This window comes from Oncorhynchus keta, unplaced genomic scaffold, assembly GCF_023373465.1.
Source record: "Oncorhynchus keta strain PuntledgeMale-10-30-2019 unplaced genomic scaffold, Oket_V2 Un_contig_6862_pilon_pilon, whole genome shotgun sequence".
NCBI lineage: Eukaryota > Metazoa > Chordata > Actinopteri > Salmoniformes > Salmonidae > Oncorhynchus > Oncorhynchus keta.
Window position 1 is genome coordinate 12,997 of NW_026289107.1, and position 5,585 is coordinate 18,581.

A 5,585-nucleotide genomic window follows, 5' to 3' on the forward strand; every position below is an offset into this window, starting at 1 on the left:
AACAGACTGTCCAGGGTTAGTTGTTGAATGGATCTATAACAGACTGTCCAGGGTTAGTTGTTGAATGGATCTATAACAGACTACTGTCCAGGGTTAGTTGTTGAATGGATCTATAACAGACTGTCCAGGGTTAGTTGTTGAATGGATCTATAACAGACTGTCCTGGGTTAGTTGTTGAATGGATCTATAACAGACTGTCCAGGGTTAGTTGTTGAATGGATCTATAACAGACTACTGTCCAGGGTTAGTTGTTGAATGGATCTATAACAGACCAGGGTTAGTTGTTGAATGGATCTATAACAGACTGTCCAGGGTTAGTTGTTGAATGGATCTATAACAGACTGTCCAGGGTTAGTTGTTGAATGGATCTATAACAGACTGTCCAGGGTTAGTTGTTGAATGGATCTATAACAGACTGTCCAGGGTTAGTTGTTGAATGGATCTATAACAGACTGTCCAGGGTTAGTTGTTGAATGGATCTATAACAGACTGTCCAGGGTTAGTTGTTGAATGGATCTATAACAGACTGTCCAGGGTTAGTTGTTGAATGGATCTATAACAGACTGTCCAGGGTTAGTTGTTGAATGGATCTATAACAGACTGTCCTGGGTTAGTTGTTGAATGGATCTATAACAGACTGTCCAGGGTTAGTTGTTGAATGGATCTATAACAGACTGTCCAGGGTTAGTTGTTGAATGGATCTATAACAGACTGTCCAGGGTTAGTTGTTGAATGGATCTATAACAGACTGTCCAGGGTTAGTTGTTGAATGGATCTATAACAGACTGTCCAGGGTTAGTTGTTGAATGGATCTATAACAGACTGTCCAGGGTTAGTTGTTGAATGGATCTATAACAGACTGTCCAGGGTTAGTTGTTGAATGGATCTATAACAGACTGTCCAGGGTTAGTTGTTGAATGGATCTATAACAGACTGTCCAGGGTTAGTTGTTGAATGGATCTATAACAGACTGTCCAGGGTTAGTTGTTGAATGGATCTATAACAGACTGTCCAGGGTTAGTTGTTGAATGGATCTATAACAGACTGTCCAGGGTTAGTTGTTGAATGGATCTATAACAGACTGTCCAGGGTTAGTTGTTGAATGGATCTATAACAGACTGTCCAGGGTTAGTTGTTGAATGGATCTATAACAGACTGTCCAGGGTTAGTTGTTGAATGGATCTATAACAGACTGTCCAGGGTTAGTTGTTGAATGGGTCTATAACAGACTGTCCAGGGTTAGTTGTTGAATGGGTCTATAACAGACTGTCCAGGGTTAGTTGTTGAATGGATCTATAACAGACTGTCCAGGGTTAGTTGTTGAATGGATCTATAACAGACTGTCCAGGGTTAGTTGTTGAATGGATCTATAACAGACTGTCCAGGGTTAGTTGTTGAATGGATCTATAACAGACTGTCCAGGGTTAGTTGTTGAATGGGTCTATAACAGACTGTCCAGGGTTAGTTGTTGAATGGATCTATAACAGACTGTCCAGGGTTAGTTGTTGAATGGATCTATAACAGACTGTCCAGGGTTAGTTGTTGAATGGATCTATAACAGACTACTGTCCAGGGTTAGTTGTTGAATGGATCTATAACAGACTGTCCAGGGTTAGTTGTTGAATGGATCTATAACAGACTGTCCAGGGTTAGTTGTTGAATGGATCTATAACAGACTGTCCAGGGTTAGTTGTTGAATGGATCTATAACAGACTGTCCAGGGTTAGTTGTTGAATGGATCTATAACAGACTGTCCAGGGTTAGTTGTTGAATGGATCTATAACAGACTGTCCAGGGTTAGTTGTTGAATGGATCTATAACAGACTGTCCAGGGTTAGTTGTTGAATGGATCTATAACAGACTGTCCAGGGTTAGTTGTTGAATGGATCTATAACAGACTGTCCAGGGTTAGTTGTTGAATGGATCTATAACAGACTGTCCAGGGTTAGTTGTTGAATGGATCTATAACAGACTGTCCAGGGTTAGTTGTTGAATGGATCTATAACAGACTACTGTCCAGGGTTAGTTGTTGAATGGATCTATAACAGACTGTCCAGGGTTAGTTGTTGAATGGATCTATAACAGACTGTCAGGGTTAGTTGTTGACATGGGTTAGTTGTTGAATGGATCTATAACAGACTGTCCAGGGTTAGTTGTTGAATGGATCAGCAGGTCCAACATGGACTACTGTCCAGGGTTAGTTGTGAATGGATCTATAACAGACTGAAGTTGTTGAATGGATCTATAACAGACTGTCCAGGGTTAGTTGTTGAATGGATCTATAACAGACTGTCCAGGGTTAGTTGTTGAATGGACATGGAACAGACTGTCCAGGGTTAGTTGTTGAATGGATCTATAACAGACTGTCCAGGGTTAGTTGTTGAATGGATCTATAACAGACTGTCCAGGGTTAGTTGTTGAATGGATCTATAACAGACTGTCCAGGGTTAGTTGTTGAATGGATCTATAACAGACTGTCCAGGGTTAGTTGTTGAATGGATCTATAACAGACTACTGTCCAGGGTTAGTTGTTGAATGGATCTATATGGACATCTAGTGAAACAGACTGTCCAGGGTTAGTTGTTGAATGGATCTATAACAGACTGTCCAGGGTTAGTTGTTGAATGGATCTATAACAGACTGTCCAGGGTTAGTTGTTGAATGGATCTATAACAGACTGTCCAGGGTTAGTTGTTGAATGGGTCTATAACAGACTGTCCAGGGTTAGTTGTTGAATGGATCTATAACAGACTGTCCAGGGTTAGTTGTTGAATGGATCTATAACAGACTGTCCAGGGTTAGTTGTTGAATGGATCTATAACAGACTGTCCAGGGTTAGTTGTTGAATGGATCTATAACAGACTGTCCAGGGTTAGTTGTTGAATGGATCTATAACAGACTGTCCAGGGTTAGTTGTTGAATGGTTGAGGGTTATGGATCTATAACAGACTGTCCAGGGTTAGTTGTTGAATGGATCTATAACAGACTGTCCAGGGTTAGTTGTTGAATGGATCTATAACAGACTGTCCAGGGTTAGTTGTTGAATGGATCTATAACAGACTGTCCAGGGTTAGTTGTTGAATGGATCTATAACAGACTGTCCAGGGTTAGTTGTTGAATGGATCTATAACAGAAGTCCAGGGTTAGTTGTTGAATGGATCTATAACAGACTGTCCAGGGTTAGTTGTTGAATGGATCTATAACAGGCTGTCCAGGGTTAGTTGTTGAATGGATCTATAACAGACTGTCCAGGGTTAGTTGTTGAATGGATTTAACAGACTGTCCAGGGTTAGTTGTTGAATGGATCTATAACAGACTGTCCAGGTTAGTTGTTGAATGGATCTATAACAGACTGTCCAGGGTTAGTTGTTGAATGGATCTATAACAGACTGTCCAGGGTTAGTTGTTGAAATCTATAACAGACTGTCCAGGGTTAGTTGTTGAATGGATCTATAACAGACTGTCCAGGGTTAGTTGTTGAATGGATCTATAACAGACTGTCCAGGGTTAGTTGTTGAATGGATCTATAACAGACTGTCCAGGGTTAGTTGTTGAATGGATCTATAACAGACTGTCCAGGGTTAGTTGTTGAATGGATCTATAACAGACTGTCCAGGGTTAGTTGTTGAATGGATCTATAACAGACTACTGTCCAGGGTTAGTTGTTGAATGGATCTATAACAGACTGTCCAGGGTTAGTTGTTGAATGGATCTATAACAGGTCCAGGGTTAGTTGTTGAATGGTCTATAACAGACTGTCCAGGGTTAGTTGTTGAATGGATCTATAACAGACTGTCCAGGGTTAGTTGTTGAATGGATCTATAACAGACTGTCCAGGGTTAGTTGTTGAATGGATCTATAACAGACTGTCCAGGGTTAGTTGTTGAATGGATCTATAACAGACTGTCCAGGGTTAGTTGTTGAATGATCTATAACAGACTGTCAGGGTTGTTAATATAATCAGTCTAATATAATAGGGTCTATATATGTCTTTAGCTGACTGCTTTTGTCTGTCTGTACAGTCTGTCTGCTGTACATTGTACTGTATGGGTGGTCTGAATGAACTATAACTGCCCTGGCATTCAAGTACCATGCTCTACCAACTGAGTCAGAAGGACTGCAGGGTTAGTTGTTGAATGGGTCTATAACAGACTGTCCAGGGTTAGTTGTTGAATGGGTCTATAACAGACTGTCCAGGGTTAGTTGTTGAATGGATCTATCAGACTGTCCAGGGTTAGTTGTTGAATGGATTAACAGACTGTCCAGGGTTAGTTGTTGTTGAACGGATCTTTATGCGGAGATCATTCCAGGAGCTCGCCCCGGATGGCGATGGGCACGCCAAATGGTCACCTTCCTGATGTCACCAGGGCAGGTGCCAACAACGCCCCCAGACAGGAACTCCAGGCGAGGAGGAAGCTGACCACCTACTTCTCATCGTCAGCAGGTGAAGTCCCATGGCACTATGCCGTGGAGTGAAACAGCTCTTTTAAGAGCCCCATAACACAAAAAGGTTATTTTAAGAACCATCCACCGTTGTCCATAAAATTGCATTTTCCCCGCAGATTACATTATGTATCATCGTCTCTATTAATTTGGAAGTTATATTTAAGTGACATTTGGGAGTAAAGACCACACCTTGACCCCTTCCCTCTCCCATTAACGTCAGTATTATACACACCTGGCATGGTACACCAGGTGAGCGGGAGTTTAAGGTTTACGACAGTTAGTATGATAACAAAGGGAAAGGGTAACCTAGGTAACCTAAACCGTCCATACAAACAGTACAGTTTACCACCTGGTTCACTCGACAAAATACAGGTGGGGGAAAAAACGAATTAGGAAGAGAATGTGTGTTTAATTTCATCTCGTTTTAGATCAGCAAAGGTGTAGGGAACAAATAAGCAGATTTCTAAATGAGATATTAATAAACAAACTTGAAAACATTATAATTTAATGAGTAGTACAGGAAAGAACATAACAGGTATGTGTGTTGTAAAAATGTTAAAATATTACTGTTCGTGTAAAAAAAAGAAAAGAAGAAGAATCTGTAAGACAACAACAAGAGCATGTATCTTTGGCACAACTGCAGACTGATACAGGGACTACTCATAAAGCCTAGACGTAGTAGGGGAACTTCAGACGTGGCCATAGAGAGAGAGAGAGAGAGAGCAGGGCACTGGAGATCTGAGGGACAGAGAGGAGTGGAGGAGGTCTGTCTGTCTGTCTGTCTGTCTGTCTGTCTGTCTGTCTGTCTGTCTGTCTGTCTGTCTGTCTGTCTGAATCTCAACTCCTGTCTGTCTGTCTGTCTGTCTGTCTGTCTGTCTGTCTGACTCCTGTCTGTCTGTCTGTCTGTCTGTCTGTCTCATCCTGGTCTGTCTGTCTGTCTCCTGTCTGTCTGTCTGTTGTCTGTCTGTCTGTCTGTCTGTCTCATCCTGTCTGTCTGTCTCATCCTGTCTGTCTGTCTCATCCTGTCTGTCTGTCTGTCTGTCTGTCTGTCTGTCTGTCTGTCTGTCTCATCCTGTCTGCTGTCTGTCTGTCTGTCTGTCTGTCTGTCTGTCTGTCTGTCTGTCTGTGAGCTGTCTCAT